The sequence below is a fragment of the Larus michahellis genome, chromosome 1, assembly GCF_964199755.1.
Source record: "Larus michahellis chromosome 1, bLarMic1.1, whole genome shotgun sequence".
In the NCBI taxonomy this organism is placed as follows: domain Eukaryota; kingdom Metazoa; phylum Chordata; class Aves; order Charadriiformes; family Laridae; genus Larus; species Larus michahellis.
The window spans coordinates 103,958,769-103,981,544 of NC_133896.1; the positions used below are offsets into that span (position 1 = coordinate 103,958,769).

The following is a 22,776-nucleotide window of genomic DNA, read 5'->3' on the forward strand; positions in this document are numbered from 1 at the left end:
TGTGATGAATTCTTCAAGTACGGTTACTTATAAGTTAAAATGTTATTAAAGAACTATCTAAATAATGTTGTTGAGCTTTTGGGTTTATTTTATTTACCTTGTATCCAGATCTAATGAAACTAGGAGTACTATTTGGAGAAGGAAAAGTGCAGTCTTAGAGCACCTGGGTTTTTGAACTTGTTAACTCCATAATTTTTAATAGTATATGCCACATGTCTCTTTTTAAAATTTTTGATGACTTAATATCAGCACATAGCCATCCAGTGGTGCTGATATCTGGTCACTCTCCAGCTTCTTGTGTCTGCGGAATGTATATGTGTGTGTGTGCAGGAACAATCTTTCTACATTGCATAGCACAGGTATGCAAGCAGACTCTTGTATTCCTTCATTGTGTCTTCCAAACAAAACAAAACGCAACACTTGGCAGGCTGAAGCTGTGGCGTCTGGAGCTTCCCTCGCCTGCAGAGAAGGCTGGCCATCAAGTCTTTGCTGAAAAAAGGCACTTGGAGACCTGTAGCTCCTCTATTGCGGTCCTGTCACTTGTGCCGGCCGTCATGGTGCTTTGTTTCCTTCCTCTGTGGCAGTCATATTTTGGTTTTCTACCTTTAGGATGACAACTCCTAGAAGCTTTCATGTAGCTCAGTCTGCCTGTGTCTTTCACCCTGAGAGTAAACCTCTGCCAGAGAGTACTGCCACTTCTAAATCATTGTCTCTAGTCTTGGTAAGGGCGAGGAGTGGCTAGCTAAGAGTCCAACCATTGTCCTTTTCCCAAACCAACTGCATTTTGAATTCTTGGTGTTGGCAGGGTATTTGCTCATTGGTTTGTTTGTAAGATCATGAACATCCTCTTTTTGATTCTTCTGCAGCATTGGGCAAGCTGTTACTTGCCTTTATCACTTTCTGCAGAGATTAATGGTAGGAGTACTTTTGCATCTCTGCCTTATGGGATTCAGTTGTTAATATTTAAGGAGTGCCTTTTTGATATTAAGTGTTATGCAGGTGTTTAGCAGTATTTGAGGATTAAGGCTTGGTTTATTTTTTGAGTTTATATGTGGATCTCTGTCTGTGTCTCTGAACAAATTGTTCCATTCTCATGGGGAAGAAGTGGGAAGAGGGTTCATGTTTCTTTCTAGTGGCTGTTCCTGCTGACTTTTCCCAATAAGAAACCTCTATAAACAGGATGTCCAAGAGGGAACTCTCCAGCAATTTCTAGCTCATCATTTTTTTTTTTTGCCTCCACTTGCATTTTTTTTTCTTAAGCCTTTTTTTTTCCTTCTTGTTTCTCTTCCCAGCTGCCCTGTCCTCCTCTCCTTTACTCTTCTGCTCTGTTCATCTCCTTGCAGCTGTGCAGATCTACTGCTCTACTCCCTGCAGCTGTGCCTCTCTTCCCTTGGATGCCTAAAGCAGTTGGTAGGGAGAGATACAGGGTATCTTGGGGGCTATAAGAAAAACAGATATGCTATATTACCCCACCAAAAAGGGCCCCTAGATTCCTCAAAGATGTTTTATTTGCTTCTGCAAGTTTTTATCAGGTAAATCCAGCACAACTTGTTTGTGTGTGTCTGTGTGTGCTGTTCCTATTTAATGTACTATCCACGGATATCAAAGCCAAAGTAAATCATGGAATTGTACTGATGTTCTTACAAGTTAATGAAATTTTTAGTCAAAAATCGCACAGTAATGTAGATCATGTACTGTGAGTGTTTTTGTAAGAGAGCTGAGGCTTACGTATTGAAACATGGATATAAAGTATAGAAATAGTAACATCTATCCTATCTGAATTGGTATTTTGCTGTAAAATGCTGTCAACTTGAACATCATGTGAAAGAGATGCCTTCTTTTTACAGCCCTTTATTTATAGTCAATTAATTAAACCTGGTAAATATGGCTGCATCTGTCTCTGAGCTAACTAAAATATGAACTTAAACTTTAGTGGAAAAACATTATAATAAAGATGTCACATCACAATGAAAGATTGCTAATAGCATAGTGGTGATTTACAAGGTAAAGCTAATAGAGCTACACTTGAGGCTGTGATTCACAAATGAGAATATTGGTGTTGTGCCAGTTCTTCTCCAGCATGCAGCAGTGTTCTCATCTGAAGCCATAAATGTCAGTATACTGAGGCTGGTGACTTACAGAATTTTAAAAAATAATTTAGCCAAAGTGTTTAATAAACCTCTTACTAGGTTAATAATTTTATCTTATCGATAGATGGTATTGACTGATTTCTGGCAAAACGACCAAAATTGACTGGTTGTCATTTTCAGCGTTCAGTGGTGGTTCTTTATTCATTTAAGTCTGTCTTGACTTGGGCATATATAATAATAGCTTTCTAGAAATTCCTGAATATTCAGGTTAAGATTTATAGCTCATTTGTATTCAAAGATTTCTGTGTCTTGTATAAGAACACACTAATGGCAGTGTTTTAGACCACGGTTAATAATATCACCCTGCAAGAATGTGATCTCTCCTTGAACCATCCCACACAGCCACAGTCTTGGCGTCAGTAACACCGATCTGGTCAAGCTCATTAAAATCCCTTAAGTACAAAGCATCAGCCCCTCCAGATAGCAAGGCAACGGAATTAAAAAATATAATAGTGGGCTTTGCTGATGCTTGAGCATGATTGGCAGCAGCCACAAGGCCTGTATCCTGTACTACCATCTCCAGCACCTGCCTAGGCAACCTTTTTGTAATGCCAATCAGTCAAATACCAGTTCCATTTCTATAGGTTTCATTAAAGGGGAAAGAAAGAAGAGCTACTTAGTCTGTGCAGAGTATATTATTGATATGCTGATTAAGCATAACGCAAGTGATCATTAACTGCAATTCACGTAAATTACAGCAGCACAGATGTGGGGGTTGGGAGGATAAAAAAGCAAGTCACTTTAATAATATACAATAGAAATGTGATGGATAATTCATACAGGACAAAAAGAGTACAGTCTAAATCCCCCTCTGCATATTCATGCGAGTAGTTGTATTGGTTTCAGCATAATTTTTTTTAATAAGAAAGATGTTTCTAATTTGACTCTAGCTCCGTGTTCTTTGGGAAGTTTGGAAAAAAAAAAAATTTGTGACATAATCACAGTACATCGTTCAGCAGTCGCCCAACTTGTGACTTGATCTTTACATGTTTATTACTCGTATTTATGGACTTGAAATTTTTAGGCACTTTTTTTTTAATGTAGTCAATACAAAAGTAAAAGAGAAATCATGGTTATCTCGTTTTGCTTGTAGCTAAAGAAAAGAATGCTCTGGCATTTATTATTGTCATGTAATAGATAACTGTAAAAAAAAAAAAAACAACAAAAAACCAAAAAAACCCCAAACAAACCCAAAACAAACAAAAAACCCAACCCCAACTGTTCTGTACGTGACCGAAGTTAGTTAATTGTGGGCAAAACTTTAAAAGACTGGTTGGGAAATAAAGATACTGTCTTTGATCATGACAGTTTTCTAGATCCTTGAGTTTCTTCAGAACCATCTGACTTCTTTGAGAGCTGGCTGTGCTCAGTACCTTAAACTTTTGGGCATAGACTTCAGCTGCTGACTGTACACTGAAGAGCTTTGAAAATCTGGTGTGAATAACTTTGCTTTTTCTTAGTGGTCTCTCTCGTGATCATTTGGGCAAAACAAGCTGATCATCTCAGTAATGGAAGCTGGTTTGTAAGTATTAGAGGACAGCAGGATAACATTCTCTGCTTCTGTAATAGTTTGTGTTGAGCTAGGAAGGCTAGAGCATGTGTGATAGATTAATAGTTTTTCCATCAACGAAAATTGGGTTAGAATCCAAGCGAAAATGAGGAAAATACCTCCTTTCTTATATTTCAAAAGCCTGAAAGCAGTTTGTCACATTAGACTGTATTACTGCCTACCAGTGCTTAGACAGTGGCAGTCTCCCAGGCTGCATTTGTTCTGATTTTAAATAGTTGGCTAATGTGTGGCACTGTAAAAACTTTTTGGCCTTTTTTTGTGGGATATCGTGGACACAGTAACTGAAGAAGGCTGACTGGATAAGCGTTTGGATATCCCTTGTGACTGTGTGAAGGTAGAGGAGAACTTGTGCGGAGTTAGATTTTTGCCTGTGATTAAGGTGCATTCAAATAAGCTGCATTGAAGAATCAGTTATTCAGGCCACTGTGAACAGAAGGTTTATCTGTTTATATGAAAGACATTTTCAAGATTCGTAAGTACTTCCATGAGGGGTGGAAATAATGAGGTTTGTTTTCCTGCAGCTTTGTGTCTTGCGGTTAATTGCGTCCTGTGATTGAAGGTTGTTTTTTTTTTTTTTTGCAGTAGGTCCCGAATGCCGGTGGGTTTTCTGGTGTTGCGCTTCAGCCTTCCCCTCAGCTGGGCACACAGAGAGTTTCTCTTCCTTACATGTGTGTCCGAGTTTCACACCACTGCAGAATCTTAGGACAGCTGAGTTGTCCAAAAAACTTGAAACTGGCCAACAAATACAAAAATTTATGAAACAACCTAATTTCAGTTTTCTTTTGGTACCAACTGACACCTTGGTCTGTATTCATTTTTTCTCTGAGACAGCAAACTTAGCTTGTCAACTTCTGATACTGTATTTGAAGTGGGGAGTATTACCAAAATCTCCAGGTGGTTGTGAAAATGAGTTTCAAAGTAAAACAAATAATATCAAACAATTGGCGTGAGACAAAAGATTGAAACTGAAAGATGTCTTTGTAAAATCAAAAGTTTAGTACTTTTTCCAAAATGAAAACAGGCATGTTATACTATTATACACTTTCTTTTTCCTATTCGTTAGCAGTGGAATTTCCTTAGTACTACTTAAAACAATGCATTCTGTTAAAACCAAGATTTATCTATGTTTTGCCTGAGCTCTGTCTCCTTACAAGTTTTTGTATTTCCAACTGTCTCCCTGCCTTTCACGTCTTGTGTATCAGGTCTGAAATGCAAGTAGACTATTTTGGCGATTGAAAGTCAAACAAACCACTTGGGATTCTGCTTTTGTGAATCATAGACTTTGTTTCGTCTTACACTGAATGGCTGATTGAGAAAGTAATTTTTTTGTTAATATACTCTTCTTTTTTTTCACTAAGGTACTTGTTTTTGGGGTGTACTTAAAGTACATTTATTTCATTTTATTCTCCTTTTTTCTAAATAATTAAAGTGAGAGTATTAAAAAATAAAAATGCTTCTACTGTAGTTTTACTAAGTTCTTCCCTTCACCTCCAATTTTCTGTAATGAAGCATATTCTATTTCTCATTTTTTAGACTTTTTGGTTTCTTCCTATTAGAATAAAACTATTTGAATTTATTTTTATTACTGTAAAGTGAGTGATTTTGCTTTGGAGAAATGAAAATCTCTTCATTCACACTCAGTGCCTTGAACAGTGGTGGGTTATCTCTGGGAGCTGCTTTTACATGAAATCTGAACATGACAAAAAAACCCCAAAAACTTGTAGTGTACCCTTTCTGATAGGTATTACTTTTAGCAATATAAAGCTATGAGATATGCCAGATGACTGTTTTAATTATGTGAATATTGTTAAACTGATGACATCGTTGTTTAGTACTGCTTTCTGAATATAATATGAAAGTTTCGTGGGTGTCTTCAGAAGCAGTATGCGAGTAGTCAAGGGTAGAATGTACTTTTGGTGCTCTTTAGCTGGCTTTGACTTTTGTTTCATCTGTGCACTGTCTTCAGCTGCTTGCATTAAGCATGCATTTAAAATGGAAGTTTAAATAAAAAAAATTAGGTGGAGTTGACTAAACAAATGAGGGAAATGTTTTGAAAAAAAATTGAGATAATGCGTATTACTTCAGAATTATATTTATGCCTGTCTCTTGTTATGAATTGTTACCAGAAAGAATTGCCTCTTTAAAATGTGGAGCACTGTGATATTCTTTATATGTGTTGTTTTGATAATTGTAGTCTGTATTGCATTCATTTGAAAAAAATCAGTATGATTGTAACAGTACTGTGTTTTGGTACATTTTAAAAACAGCTTTTTAACTTGACATAAAGCAAAAAGTGCGCTAATTTCTATTCCATGATCATCATTAACAGAGGCACAATACCTTTTTTCCCCCCTTTCTTTTTGAAACTAGCATTTTTACTGTGTTACTTCAAATTCTGAGATTTCTATTTAAAAAAAAATGGAACAACAACAAAAAGCTAAATGTACAATATGTGCAGTGTCCTTGTACCAGTTTTTATAAAGAAAAAATATGGAAAACCCCTCCATATTTCATTAGCCTCATCAGTCATTTTACTCACTGGTAATAGGTTGCTGAAGGTTGGGTATCGGTTTTCTGTGGTTTCAAATTAAAAAAAAAAAAAAAAAAAAGCAGCAAGTTTTGGCTTTTATTCCAAGAGTTAAATAAAGATCTTATTTAGAGTTGGAATTGCAGATACTTCAGCTTCCAATTTTTCTTTTTAACTTTCAAAGCTTACAAACGACATCATTCTCCTCATGGGCAGAATTTTCTTTCTGTCAGCCCTGTCAGTGTAAACGCAGGCCGTTTGTGAGAAGTTCTCTCAAATGGCCTGATCACCATGAGATATTTCTCCCTTTGTAAAGACAGGCTTATTTATAATTTTATTCATTTTCTTTTGTGCTGAATTTATTTGCATAAACCAGAATAGAACAAAGTAAATACAGCAACTGTTGTGAAATGCAACATTATTTATCACAGGGGCACACCACACTCGGTTTTAGGACTATTTTTATAGCATCAAGACCACAAGAAGAGTAACTACAGTCTCCAGTTAAAAATGCTCATAAACGTTTTTGCCTGGTAGCTTTGCTGTGGTTCTGCATTATTTTTTTTATGGTCTAAATAGTTTTGGTAGGTAATTTATTCTGCATATATATTCTTTTTTTTTTTTTCCAGATTTCTGAAAGTATTCAGTGTGAAATGATAGAATACTGTAAATAGTATTTTTCTACAATTTCGATTGTTCTTTTTTTAAAAGGTATTGGAAAGTAGGCATATAATTGCCCTGAAACAGCGCTGAAATAGCAAGACTGAGAATGCAGAAGTTTATAGGCAGGAGACCCTCGTGTTGCTCCCCCCCGCCAGCCTTTCACAGTTGTTTGTGAAAACACCGTGAGGATGCTGTTAATTAATTTCCTAATTTCGTAGAGTTTAACTTCTCCAGAGTGAGAGAAGTCCTTGTCAGCCTTTCCAAAACGGGAGGAAGCAGCGGCGGGGAGAAGCAGCCTGCGCTCCTCGGAGGGTGACCGGGGCGAGTCGGGAGGTGCGGGGGTTGCTGCCCTGCCGGCCGGGCCCCGCGCTTTCCCTTCCCTGCCGCGCCGGCGGGGCTGCGGACGGGGGCAGGTGAGGAGCAGCCAGGAGGGCCGGGGGACAACTGGGAGCTCCTTCGCTTCCTCCCTTCCTGTCAGAGCCTGTGGGCCGTTAACGCCCAAACGGCTGCGCGAGCAGCGGCCGTTGCAGCGGCCGCCCCGCGCAGGGCTGACCGTTAAGCCCGTTACGCGCCTTCCCCCTCCTCCCTCAGCGCCATCCCGTCGGGGTTCAGGGCCCATTGCCAACCCTGGCGGCCGCCGTGACACGGGCGGCAGGTTTCCCCAGGGACGAAGGCGCCGGCGGTGGGTTCAGCCAGACGCCCCGGCGCCCGTCCGGGAGGTGGGTGTTTGAAGGAGGGAGAGGAGTATAGCGGGGCGGCTGACCCGCCTCACCCTTCCTCTCACCGCCCGGCCGGGCGGCGGTGGGAGTCCGCTGCGTGTCCGCCCTTGCCAGGAGGCCACGGGCTGCCTCGGGGGAGGGTTAAAAACCTTAGGGGGAGGCTAAAGGGGGCTAGTACTTTGCGCTTCTGATACGGCCCTCCTGGTGTCAGGAGCAGTATTCAACGGCGAAAGGGTGCAGCCGGCGGGGCACGGCTGTCACGACTCGCCCCGAATGAAACGGCCCAGCGGCCCCGGCCTCCCCGCATGTCCGGGAGCGTGGCGGGCGGCTCGGCAGGTGGCGCTGTTCCTTCAGGCGGGCTGTGCCGCTGGCTGTGCCTGCCAGCCGCATTCGGCACCCCGGGCAAGGGTGGGGGGGATCTTGGGCTAATGGCCGGCACCTTTTGGCTCCTGCATGGTTAGGCTTGCCACGTCGTTTTACGCAGCTGCTGTGGTTCCTTTTAGATATGCCGTCCAGCTCCGGAACGTAACAAGCTGCTGATATTTCTGTTTTTCTTTGATTTGATTCGGTTTGGAGCGGAAGGTGTTATGGTGAAATGCATGCTTCATGTTTGTGTTCTGCTTTTAATCAGTGATTGGGCTCTATGAAGAATAGGCTGGGGTTAAGGGCTCTTTGGACTGTGTGTAGATACTATCTTATTCATAATATGGTGATGAAATCTGTGAGTTCTACTCTGTGACATTTGGTCCTTGCATCTGTGTGTTAGTTTGCCCTCGTATTCCTCGATGTCTCTCAGACTAGAACTTTATTTCCAGCTGTTGGGTTTTCAGAGGCCCCAAAGGGTAATTAAGACACACAGAATGATTGCTAGTTGTCTGTTAGCACATGTATGTATGGATGAGTGCTGTGCTGCTATGTGGTTTGCATGCTGTTGCATTAGACAAGTAGGGGCAGTCAACACCATCCTTCCTCAAGGGGCTGACAATTGATTTTAGTTAGACTCCAGGGAAAAAAAAATTGATTGTGCTGTCTATGTTCTTGTTTTTAAACAAAATAAAACCTAAACACAAAGTGAATCTTTTAAATCTACAGGACAGTTATTGTTTACGGCAGCTGGAGCTTAGTTTCTAAATTGGATGTCAGCATTCACATGCAGTGCTTTCTGTACAGAAAAGCTAGGGAATGTTAGGAATTACGGGTTCTGTATCATTTGTCAATTGTTCATCTTAGAACATTGTAGGTAGATTTTGACCAACAATCCTTTAATTAGTGCCTACTTAGACTTCATTGATGTTGACAAAAAAAAAAATAATGTGGTGAATTAACTCATTTCAAATTCTGACATTGCCCAAAAATTATGACTGATGGAAGAAGTAGATAACGCTAGTATTGGTTATGGATCAGACTGCAGGATGGTATAAATCAGAATGTACTTTCACTTGGAGTCTTTTTTAAAGTTTGATACTGATATGTTTCTCAGGTTCAGAGATGCAGATTATCAGAGAAATCATAAAAGTGCCACCCAGTCTTACTGCTCAGTGCAGAACTTTTGTTAACATTTTATCAGGTCAACACCTACCGCTTTGGATAGCAGAGTCTAGGAAACCTCTGAGGATAGAGATACCGCAGTCTCTCTAGGCAGCCCGTTTCAGTGCTGCACAGGCTTCTAGTGGACAGAATTCTGCCTCATACCTAATCTGAATCTCTCAAGACACAGTTTGTGGCTGTTTTCTTACACCATCTGCCGCTACTGAGTACAGTCTGGCTGTGCTAAGTCCCTTTCAAGTTGTTGCAGTCTGCATTTAGGTTGCTCCTTAGCATTTTTCTTCTACAAAACTGAACAAGCCCTGCTTCCTCTCATCAAGTGCTTTTGTCCTCTGTCTTGGTATTGAGCAATCTTGTAAGTTACCATGTCGTGTTCATCACCATAGTAGCCTCTTTAACGGGGTGGGGATGAGCATGTGGAAAACCTCTACTAGGATGGCAGTAAAGATCCAAGAATGGGAATGAAGTAGGAGTGTAGGTGCAGAATCTATGTAACTGATCAAGTGTTTCAGTCCAGAAACAGTTCACAAGCAACATTGTATTTTGCGTTCCTTTTACCACCCAGGGTCTTGACAAGTAGAAGCTAAAGGGGTTCTGGAGGAGTTGAGATTTCTTGGAAAGAGAAGATAACAGCATAGTGTGGCTTACTTCTCCACAGCTCGTAAAAATGAGAAGTTGGGTCCTATACTAGGTTGTTGTCCAGAAACACTTATAATGGGAGACATGTTTGTCTACAATTGGAATGTTTTCAAGGCCTTTTCCATGACAGTGAAAAATCTTAAGCTTCTGCCTGAAGGGGAGATTTTATTTGTCTAAGATTCAGTAGCATGAGTGCTTTTTGGATTTGAGTGTTTTCTTATAGGTTGTTTTTTTTTGTTTTGTTTTTGTTTTTTAGAAAAAAAAGGCAAACATTTTCTGAGGGTGAGTAGGGCACAAAAAAGAAGGCTGAGGAAGTAATGGCAGCTGAACTGAAGATGAGAACTCTGGGTAGAATGACAGTAAACACTCAAAGCCTGTGGGGAGAGAGGTTTCAGGTGTGAGGGCAAGTGAAGAATCAAGATTGAAATCTGCAAAAAGCAGCCTGGATTTAAACTGCGTTTGGAGCTGTTCCTGCTGCTTTCCATCTGGAAGACTTGGAGGTTCTTTCCCATGTGACAGTAGGGAATAAAGATGCCACAACAACTATCATGTTCCAGAGGAGAGGCAGGACCCTTTGGCTTCTGTGGGAGGGAGAGAGCTTGGGCTAACTTCTACCTTCCCTGTGACTGACTCCTTCCTTCATACTGCAGAGCTTGGTTCAGTGATGTTTGTGCCTATCATCTGTTCAAAATTCTGACTTCATGAACCTCTGTGTAAAAAATTTACTAGAAGTTTAAACAAACAGGATTCTTGCTTTTTCAATTAATGCAAAATTATAATTCCAACCAGAACTTCAGAAGTTAATTTTCTTCCTGGACATGTAGTTTGATACATAATGTGCAATACATTCCATCAAACTTACGGGATGTGTAACCTGGCAAAGCAAACATTGCTACTGGAACTTGAGCGTTTATGTTCTGTGATATCCTTGTGTTACCTGTTTAACTTTCACTAATATTTTTGTGACACTTTATTAATAAACATATGAACATATCCATGACAGTAATTTAATTTTACTCTGAAACCTGGTAATAAATTTTTGAACTGTAGCACATTTAAGCAGAAGTGTTTTAGCCTGAAGAAATTTTTAGAGGAGAAGCTGAGCTGTGCTTCTCCTGATGGCACTGTAATTCAGCAGCGTGTATTCAGAAGTAAGTGGTTTTCAGATTAGAACATCCTCTTACAACGAAAGCATCCAGAGGGGTGAACGTTAATAAGGCTGGTAGAAAAGTACTATGTGGATGAAGGACAGGTAGTGGTAGTAAAGTAGTGCACAAAATGAATGTGCAGCCTAGGTGGAAAATTTCCCTGTGCTATGTGACTGATTTGCCAGGACCACTGGGCTCCTGCATGATTACTCTTTATTCAGGAACTAACTGGAGGTATCTCCAAAGTACACATGTGACTAAACAGAGGTATTGGCTTTAAAGCACAGAGAATGGGATTGGATGGGCAGATGACAGTTCCCAAATCTTGGAACAAACTGTTTAATGAATGTCAGTACTGTCACACCTTTAATTTACATAGTGTTTTAAGAGAAGGCTATGCATTGTCTGTCTCATGCTGTAGCATGAGGAACACTGTAGCGTTCTGAGTTCCTGAAGAGTTTGTGATTTTATTTTAAGGTATTGATAAATAAAATGTAAGCAGAAACTGAGACAATGGAGAACATTTTGGAAATACAAAGCAAATGCTGAGTGTTGGTGTTTTTAAGATTTTAGGAAAGGTAATAGATATGTGGCATACTACATCTTGAAAATTCAGTTGTTGCGTGTGACTGCACTAGTGCAATGTCTTGATTTAGAAGGTGGAGGGCAGCATTTAACTCATAGAGCTAACTTACTTGATTAAACCACTATTAATAGAGACACAAAGGAAAGGTCCGCAATTTGTGTTGTGTAGGTTGAAATGTGGTGACTTTGAGGACTGAGTCAAGAAAACAGACTGGGAGTTGTGTTTTAATCTGAAGAATGGGAGGTCTCCATAGAGAAGGTATAAAAGTGTAATACAATTTGTTTTTAAGTCTATAATCTGTATTAAGTATATAATCTGTGTTTATGTCCTTTTAAAAATGAACGTAATTCAACAGTGGGGCAAGGAAGTATCTGAACTGAAGGTATGCCCATGGACTCTTGCAATGACTGGTGTACAAAAGTTTGCAGAATTATGTCTGCCATCGTATTTTATGTTAAATATGAAATATATATTTAATTGTTTCTGACATGTTTGGAAGTGAACTTTTTAAAACCATATGCATTTTAACTGGTGCATGTTAGAGGTATTTACAAACACTGGTCAAATGTGATGTAGGTTTGTTTAACCTAGTTTACTAGTTGAGTTAAAGGCAGTGCTGTGACCAAATGTAAACAAGTTTTGGCATGGACACTTGCAATGTGTTTTATTTAGAAATCAAGTTCATTTAGTAACTAGTGCACTGTTTATTTTCTATTTGGTTATGCCTTGTTTAGAAAAAATTATCTAAATACACAGATTCAAATCTTTCTTTTGCAATCTTCTGTAAAACAGAGATTTTGAATAAAAACTTTACGAGTTCTTTTTCTTTTATTTGTCTGTTCAAATTCAGCAAAAGGTACTCATCCAGGAAAGACCTAGGAAATGGACAAGAAACGGTCTGCTTATAATTTCTGTTCTTTTTTTTTTTTAAATAAAAATGTTTTTATAAAAAAAAAAAAGAGGGAGGGGAAATAAAATAGAACCGTGAGTGATAGCGTTCCATTCAACTTATCTTTTCACTGTTAAATTTCCCTCCTTCACCATTACAGGAAGAACAGGCCAATCTTCCTGTCTGTGTGTCTTGCCAGTGAATGCTTTGGTCCAGTTGTTTCCTCTTGTTATGTGCAGTGAAATTCTACCAATTGTATGGGAGGACTTTGCTGGATGTAGTTGAGTGCCACGCCTGTAGGCTCCTGAAGTCCCTGTAGGATGGGAACAGGGCAGAGGTCTTCTTCTATGGATTGTGCAGAATTAACTGTGTGTGTTCTCAAAGTTGGGTATTCTGGAAGAATGTCATTTGTATTGCCTTATGCCTCAGCTATTCTTTTAGGATACAAGCATTCTTGAGTTGATTTGGTGATCTTCTGTCAAAGGTTGAAAGATCCTGTAAGATGCGTTGTCAGTGAAAGGATGTTCTTCAGCTGTGGTGTTGGTGCACATCTCTGGAACATATGTGTGTACTGATACATGTGTCTGTATGCTGTATTACTAAATATGATGATAAAGTATAATTGATAAAAAAATGGCCATTTACACAGTTACAATATTAGAATCAAAACCTGCCATGTTTAACTTGATCTATTAAGGAAATAGGTTCTAGTGATCCTGATATAAATTCTGTTATTTTTCATCCATCCTTAATAACTTTTGAAGACTGTCAATCTGATTTCAACCACATTTGACTGGAGGGCACCAGGCAGCATAGGTCTCAAATGTACATTAATTCCTTAATTCCTACATTTCATTTAAGAAGGACTTAGTCTTCTGTTGAGTAGCCCCACTCAAGATGTAGTTATTAACCATTGCAGTATCTACATGGAGGGCAACCATTATAAAAGTCCAAATCAGGAAAATAATTTAGATAAAGCTCTGCATCCCTAAGCCTAAAGTCACATGAGCACCAGATAAAAATCTGTATGAAGCCAGGCTTCCTTAGTGCTCACATGCGTAGGAATTACTTGTTCTGGCAAGTTTCCTTTGAATTTGGAGGGCTTCTAAAGTGTTACACGCAAGGTGCAATGTCAAGTGACAGGTATGACCACACACAGGATGTACATTTCTGTTTTACTGCATAAAACCATAATGTGTGGATAGAATTTTAAAAGCCTTAGAAATATGTGTGTGTTTGAAAGTCAATGTTATCCTTTAGAAAATCTCAAGCATGTGATTCTGCGTTTGAGAGAAGCACCTTAGGGATGTGTGTTCATGCTCACTGTTTTCCATTGAAATGTGATTCTGCATGCTGGTAAAAAATTGCATTGAGTATTAACAGTATTTGAAAATTATGCAAGAACAACACCTTCTTCACTATCTGTTATTAATAATATAGAAGAAAGTGATAGGGGAGTAAAATATTGGAGTTGGGGGTGGGAAGTAACCAACTGCTTCTTAGTACATATAAATGACGCAAACCTTTTCATCTTAGGTATGCCAGATGACAAGAAGATGGTAGGTGGTCTCTGCTTCCTACCAAGGAACATCAGAATCCTTACCATAGCTGACATAATTGCTTCTCATTCAAATGCTTTTAACAAAGTGGAATAGTTGAAAAGGTTTATGTAGAAAAACAGAAGAATAGCATAAAGGGTGTCTGAAGAGTTACACTGATAAATTTCCTAAACTTAGTTCTTAGCAGGAGACAGAATCCCTTTTATCCTAGCAAGTCTGCCACTCTGGACAAAGTGAAGGCTGGACCGATCTCTAGGGTCCAGCTCTAGTGTATTAAAGTTGTTGTTAACCTACCTGTGAACCCATTTTAGACATACAAATTGTGTTGGATTTACATTGTAACTAAGAGTATAATATGGCTTCATGCAAATAATGCTCCTGCACTGAACATGCAAAGAGACTAGTTAATGTAGACTTCCCCCCCCGTCATCCTAAATGTGAGTAGTGTTTTGTAAATGTGATTAATTGAAATGAATATAAACTGTTATATTTTTGGTACCACATTTTGTGTCAGACATTCAGTGGGATAAAGTCATGGCTGGAAAGGACAGAGGTGAAATAAATGTCTGAAGAGAAACCATTAGTTCAAAATGACTATAAATGCCTTTGTTGTGAAGACAGAATGAATACAGAAGTGCAATAAGCAATCACTGGTGGCTGTTGTGAGCAATGTATATAGTATACTAGGCAACTGGAAAGGTTATGGAATGGTTAATGGCAATATTAAAATGATAATAAAGTAAGAGTGACAAAAGGTCAAAATAAGTAATAAAGACATATTGTATTATCTGAGAGAGAATGGGCTAATAAAAAAAGAAAGAGTGAAGAATCTTAGAAATAACCCAGAATAATTTAATTAACGTGGAATTTGCATAAAACCAAAATTAGATTAAAGCATTGTTTTGATGTCCACAAATCTCTAAAAATGTGTAAACCAAGAATAATGCAAGAAAGATCATACTGGGCTAACTGACAGTGGGAATGGTTTAGTATTAGGGCTTTTTTGGTGACATTTGACATTTTGTGCACTGAAAAGAGCAGGGATATGGGTGAAAACAGTAGATAATGATGCAATAGGCATTTACAGCAAACGTTGCACAGAAGGAGATGGAACTAAGGAGAAGAAAAGCTAAAGAGAGGAAATTCAGGAAGAGGGAGAAAAAAGAAAAATGAAGGATGTAATCTTTGAAATATATAGCTATGTATGAGCAAGCTGTAAAGTGGGAGAGAACCACGTGGCTTACAGATTAAGTATTCACCTGAAAGGTGAAAGTGAGCAATGGGCTGCTCTCAGAGCAGTGACTCCTTCCATAGCAGCCCTCTGTAATTCTCTCAGAAGCTGTAGACAGTTTCATGTTGTGCCATTGGGGTGTTACTCTCTGTCTAGTTGCTGAGTCCTTTTGCTGGACCTGTAAAGTAGCGGTGGGGTGAGAATGGAATGGTGGTGGGTAGGAGTGGGAGACTAGAAGGTAGGCAGGCAGCAGTTGCTGGATCCTCTTGAGTAACGCCTGCCCCAAATCATAACTGCCCTTGTGTCATACACATAAAATTTGATTTAGTTGATAAATTAAAAATTACCATCAGCTCTGAATTTTAATGTTAAGACTCAATGTTTTTAAAAGTTTACCAATGGCTTTAAAACAGTTGGCATTGCTCTGTATTTATGAGTCTGTTGTTCTCCGTTGTTCAATGAAGAGAGTAATTAAAAAATGACTAGCAACTGTAAGACCTCCTGTGCCATTCTGAAACACTGTTTTTGCTGCTGGGAATTATGTTTTTTAAAAAAATTACTGTTTTCCAAGGTTCAGCAGATACCTTAATGGGTAGAGTGAATACAGAGTCCTCGTCAAAAGTATAACAGTATAAAGCAAAGTTGTTATAGTTCTTTGCCTACACTTTTATGAATATAGTAGAAGCTCTCTGGGGTCTTTTTTTCTATGAAGGACACCCAAATGCAGAGACCTTTATAGACATACACGTACTGACTCTTCTGCCTGATAAAGTAGTTGAAAAACATGATAATGTGAAGTTACATACCTTTAATACTGTATGCAGCCTTTTTTGTCTGTAAACTCCTCCCCCTAGCGTATTTCATAGCCTTACGTGACATACTTGTTATCTGTGAGCTGCATAAGTCTTGACAGTTTTGGTTTATAATGTGTTTGTTTAATGAATTAATTTTCAGGTGCTTTCAGGCATAGTTTCACAGATAGATTGTTTCTGGAACATTGAAGAGAAAATGAAAGCTAAGTAGTTAATTAAGTGTCATGGATTGCGAAAAATAAATTTTTGCCCAAATTGACTCTGACAGAGTCAAAAAGATGATGTGGTCACAGTTGTAAAAGGACTGAATGTCAGAACATGACACAGAACTTGTATGTGCAGTATAACAAGTATTACATCTGTCTGCCCAGCCCGGAATTGACTGAATCCAGTTGGCTATGGACAATTGCTATTTTGGCTTGCTTTAAGCAATTCTTAAATTTCTTTCTTGTTTTATGTACGAGAAGGCTTTTCTGTGGATGCAGGGAAGAAATATAAAACATTTTGTTAATATAAAAGATACCACATCTCCCTTTTCCACGTGGGTAGCGTCTCTTGTCTGTCAAAAGTAACATCATCTCCCTTTAGGGGTGTTCCTAGACTCTAGTGGTGTGGAGATGAATTCAGATCTCAGCAGCAGGTCACGGAACTTAGTAAATGTGACTCTAGTTCTCACACTTACTTAAGTCTTTAAATGTCAGCTTGAGTTCTTCTGGATGCAAGTGTTTTTTCATCTGTCCATTTATCTTCCTAAATGTTTCACTTTCCTTATTAAGGTTTCAAACTTCTAGGGACATGACGTTTTTGAGTCAGCTTGGATATTTTGTCATGAAAAGATTTATAGCAGCAAATTTTGAGAAATTTGCTTGCTCCATCAATGCAGCTTATATTTCAGGTAGGAAAGGGTGCTGGGAGCAAAGGCAAAGGACTCCATGTTTATGTACGACACAATAAACAAGAAGGGGGAGGGTGAGAACTGACTATGCAGGGAAAATGTATGTGCAGTTTGACGGCATGTGGGCTGCATTTTCTGGGGAATTTGCAAAAGCAGTGCTAATGTTTGGGTGCTGTGGGAGTTTCTTCTCTGCACATTTTTACTTTATCAGATATCTGTGGTACATGCACACATACACACACGTAAGAATGATTTACCCCTTCATTACAAGTATTATTTTAGGATTTTAACATGAATTAAATTGATTGTCATGGAGACCCAAGTTCTCTCTTTCCTTCCCCTCTTCCTGCTTCTTGTACCTAGTCCCCAGGAGCAGAAATGGAGATGAAGTTTCTGCTCTTGAATTTCAAGGTAATCAGTACCTTGATCTGCAAGGGGCTCTTCTGTCAATTTTTTTTGTGAATACAGTTTGCCAATTTAGGACTTTGGATTAAAGCATTCAAGACCAATTTTATGGAAGAGGAGTTTGTTCATATGTATTATCTAGTTCTTTCTGTGTTTGGTTCTGGTGTGCTAAGCTGGTGAAAGATCTCTCTCAGCTGTGGTCTTGCTTTGAGGTTGGGAGGATGAGGGTGGGAGCGCCAGCAGGTATCACAGTTACTATTCAGTAATAAAAGAAAAAGCAATTCTCCAAGTTGCTGATTCATGTGGCTGGCAGCCAGTACAAAAACTCTTGACATCTGCTACTAGATGGCAAAGGGCAAGCTCTACGTACAGCATTTTAACTTTCAGCTCTGGAAATACAGGTAAGCTTTAAGGAGACTGTACTACTTGTTTCAGTAATTTGATGAAATCAATAACAGGGAAATAGAATATCTGAATGACTTTCATGACAGAAAGTCAGTGTTATGAAGTATTTGCTACCGATCAACTGACCTTTTGGTGCTTGGTGCCATATGCCAACATGTTAGCTCTACTTTCCTATTAAGAATTTCCCACTGGAAAATGAGCTGTTGCCAGTAGTTTACAAACACCAGTAACATCCAACTCCCCAACTCTGGGAGCATAGTTATAGCTTATGGCATTCAATTAAAAATTATGAACTGAATTATCTGAATTATGTGGCACTAAACACAAAAATATCTCACAGATCAAGGGTTTTTATCATTACAGTCTGCTATATGAATCTTATCATGCAAACATGTCCGTTTTTTTAAAAAGTATATACAAACCTATTTTTAAAAGAATCTCCTAAAAGTATGCATACTTTTTCATAAAGTAATGTTTATTACAATAGAACCTACAGCGCTAAGCAGTGTGCTGGTATATCCGAGTGAAGTGAATGTGAACTGAAGGAAACACTGTCAAGTCTTGGAAATCAGATTTTTATTTTTACTGGAAATAAAAAAAAACAAACACCACCACAAAACAACAAACCAAACCCTATAAACCAAAAAAAGTCCTACCATTCCCAGAGAAAACATTAAGTATTAAAAGAATTCAGTTTAATTCAAATGAAGGCTGTAGACTGGATCATTGTATTGATACCAAGTTCTTTATGATTTATGGTACAAGAGTGAATGTGAAATTAACTTGATAGTCATTGATCTCGTACTGCAATGTATTGACAATGTGAAATGTGATTTCCAGAGTTTGACTGCCGCCTTATCACTTTTAAAGTTAAAGGTTATCCCTTATAACTCTATTTCCTACTTTATTTCTTAATGTGAAGGAGAAGCAAGCATTCTAATCTTGCTCTCCTTACTTGTTTTGAACAACTTGTTTGGTTTCACTGGCATTAGATGGTTTGACCTGGACCACTTTTCTCCAAATTTACGTTTTAGAAATTAAGTCTTGATTAAATGCCTTGCTTCAGAAGTCTGCATAACAAAATAAGACTTACTGGATGATTATGTGTATAAAAATCTCCTCATGTATGCAGAGTTGAAGTCTAGGCGATAAATTCCTCTTCTTTGTACCTTGGACAAGTTTACTTGCTCTGTATTCTCTAATTTGTCTCCTTTAGGTCTATGGCCTTTGTTCCACAGCTCTGAATAGTTTCACATAGTTTCTTTGAAAAGTCATCAAACCACATAAATGTGATTTATTTTAAAAACTTCGGAATTTAAGTTGCCGTGTAGGCAGCATTTAGACATGAATACAGTGTTCAGTTTAATGTCAGTTTTTCATGATGCTACCTCTGGCTACTTGGTGCTTGTAGGCGTAGGAAAACTGTTGTAGATACTGTTCAGAGCTTTTGGGTATTCCTCTGATCTGTTCAGATCTGCTTTAAGGGCTGGCTGCAAGGTGTAGCCATATAAATGTCTCTCAAGTATCACTTTCATAGCAAAGTAGAAAACCCAAAGTATTATCTATTACAAGTGTAAAGGAAAGTAGTTGCATATTGTGCAAAATCTTTTAATGGCTGGACTTTCTTACTAGAAATAATGGTCATTTCAGACTACATAACAATTTCGGGTGAGATGTAGGAATAATGGTGTGGAATGGGGAAAAAAATATCTATTTTGTCAAGCTTAGATTAATAGTGTTTCTGATCGTGGCAACTTAGTTTTAATAGACAGAGAGTCATGTTCCATATCACAAGCCTGGTCAAATCGTAATTCCTAGTAGTAAAATGTAGTAATACATCTCAGTATTTCTTGAGGGAAAAGAAGGAGCTATTTCTATTCTACGCTAGTAACTTGTAGTGACATGTGACATCAACTTACCAGCTCTAATCTGAATTCATTCAATATACTACAGTATGGTTCTTATTTAGGTTCTGGTCTTACTAAAGGTTGGTATACGGAACTATTTTCACCAGCCATTCTTTGAACTCAGCATTGAGTCTTCCAGTGGTGTTAAAGTAAATCCATTTATGATATGAAAGTCATGAAAACAGAATATGCCTCTGACTGACAGGCAATTTGCAATGAGCTTTTCCAGGGCTGCAGTGTAATTTCAATAGCAGCTATAATCATAGTGTCTGAAGAGTTTTGAATGTGCATGCACGTGCTTTAGTGATTTGTATTTTTTTTCCTCCTCTTCTTTGTTGATTTAAATATTAATAGGAAATTCTTTGGATGCAAGTCTGATCTCAGTTTTACTACCATTAGTGTGATGATTTCCGAGGAACAGCTCTTAGATGCTGTGGTTGTATCACTATATAACCAGAATAAATGCTTATTTTAGAGTACTGTTAATGAAGTAACATTTTCTTATTAGACAATTGCTAAATCTAAGTGGGTAAAAGTATAACAGCTAGAATCCTAACTTTGTGAGTTTTTGCTGTTGTTACGATACTTATTTGTGACTGGCTAATTTTACAGGTTTGATTATTCTCAAAAACCTTCATTCCCTGCCCCCACCCTTTTTAATTTTATTTTTTTTTTAAGGCATAGGCACATAGTTTTTTAACATGAAGTATTGCTGGTTACTGAAATGAAGTTAGTAATCTGTGTTATTTGGTGAGAAATAACAAGAGAAAATTTGTTCGTCACGTAGCTGCTATATGTCTCACTAGCATGTTTTCTTTCTAAAGAAAAAAAAAAAAGGGAAAAAAGGAAAATGCCAGCCAGGGGCTGTCAGAAAAAAAATCATATTAAACACGTAGGATTTTTGAAGGTATGAGAAGGTGAATAAGAGAGTAATTTTTAATGAGAATGTAGTTTCCTGGTTTTTGGTGATGATTTGTGCCAGTTGCTGTAGTATAAAATAAGATTTAAAATTAAACAAATGGTATAGGAAGTAAAATTAGTGAGGTATGGAGTTTTCATCTGAAAAACTTTGACTTGTGATCTTTATTATATCATTAAGCATGTCTCAAAAATATGAAGAGTCTTGATATTTGGAGACCAATAACTTGTGTAACTGTTGCTACAAGTCCAATCCCTAGGCTTGATTTTTGGATCTTCTGTAATGTAATTTTGAGCAGAAGTTCTTTGATCTTCTTTTAACATGGTTTGATACATTCTAAACGACAAGATAATGGTTTATTGTGGTGGTATTTGTAAATAGTAAATTTGGTATCAGTGAAGAGCTTCAGGTAGGCATTTTTGTTGTGTAAAGTTAACTAGTAAAACATTGTTCAACAGTGTAGGATCACTAACTCAATTTAGGAGGGTATTGGACCTACAGGTGCAGAAACATCTTGTGTGAACTGTATCCCCTTAGGCACTCCCTCCTTGAAAGTGCAACTTGCAGCAAAATCCATGTATTTGAGGTTCTGTGACAAATTGTGATAGTTTGCCTACATTATATAGAGTATAGCCTGGGGGGTTGTGCAAAAATGGAATACTATGTACCTGGAAGCTGGGGGCAGGAAAAATAAATTGCAAGATTCCAAAGACATCATACTGCTTTAGTAGGTATAAGCTTAGCTGGAATGGACCCAAGGCAGAGTTTTAGTTCATCAAATACAAGTGTTTGTGTTTGGTGGAATTATCCCAGGAAGAAGCTGAAAAAAGTAGCAAAAATTAAGTATTTCAGTGGGTGAGGGGGATCATTTTAGAAAGAACTGCATTTTATCATGGAGAATTGAGGATTACTGTCCATTTTTTAAACAGTATTATGTAACACTTTAGGTTCCTCAACAAAACTGCATTTAATTTTAGTTTTCATTTGTGCTATGTGATCTGCATGCCATGCACACATGATAAGTTTATGACTGATACATTTATCAGCTGTCACAATGACACATCGCGTTTTTGAGTTTGAGCATTTTAATTATATGTATTTTACTTAAAATGCTTATGCATCATGGTCAAGTAACTGTATATCATAAATCAGAGGAAACCAGAAAAAAAGGATCATCTTTTGTTTCGTGTCTTTTATGACTTGGAGTTTGAGACTAAAATAATTTTCTTGCCTTTCTTAAATTTGCATGATCCAGATGTTACTTACGTGTAAAGGACGAATGTGGACCTCCATAAAATATTTTTGTGGGAGCAAAATAGTTGACATTGTATTTCAATCACATCTATAGCTGTTAAAGTTTATATCATTTGGAAAATTTATGGACAATATATTACAGGGGAGGACCACAGTGTGATAAGAGCACAGGATATTAAAAGAGATTATGTATTCCAGAAAAAAGAGATTTACTGTACTCAGGAACTGCAGCATGGATGTAGAAAAATGAAATGGAAAATTAGCTTGCAGATAAAAAAGAAAAAACTCAAAACAATTGAAGGTCAAACACTGACAAGTTTTGTATTTGAGTGATAGGCGGGGCTTTGTTACTTTCTCCTGTATTCTTCTACTCTCTGCACTTACTGCATGGTGGTCTCAAATGCCGAGATAAACTTCCTTCGTCCTCTCCTAAGGCAGTCTTTAGATACATTTGTGTCCATGGCCATGATAAATAGAGGCAGCAGTGCAATGCAGAGTTTTCCAGGCTTTCCCAGAAAACTGAATTGCAGACTGTTTTACGATCATGAAATAAAACAGCCCTCCAGGCTTGGTTTGGTTGTGTGTGTTTGTATTGTTGGTTGGTTTTTTTTTTTGGAGGGTGGAATAGTCTGTCTTTTTGTTCCTTAACATCAGCCAGTCTTTTTCATCCTGAATTATATGTATTTCACTACATGTAACAGACACCATAGGTCACAGCATCTCTGAATTTGTTCCAGAGTTTGTCATAAATACCTGATACTTCATTGTCGTGTTGTTTTTAGCTTACTTGTGCAAATGCAGTGAACAGGATTTTATCTTTTTTCTATAAATATTAGTTTACTCAAAGCAGATGTTTTGTGACAAATAATTTGAGGGTGTAGCATTGAAGAAACATGAAATAAAGCCTCTTGAGAGCAGCATTGTCTGGAGAAAAAACTGAGGCATATGGGGAA

General features: G+C 38.1%; 1 protein-coding gene across 4 annotated transcripts in view; it reads left to right on the forward strand.

Annotated features, from left to right (window-relative positions):
• EPHA3 (EPH receptor A3) overlaps positions 1–22,776 on the forward strand; it is a 231,343-nt gene that overhangs the window by 19,226 nt on the left and 189,341 nt on the right. The window lies entirely within an intron of this gene.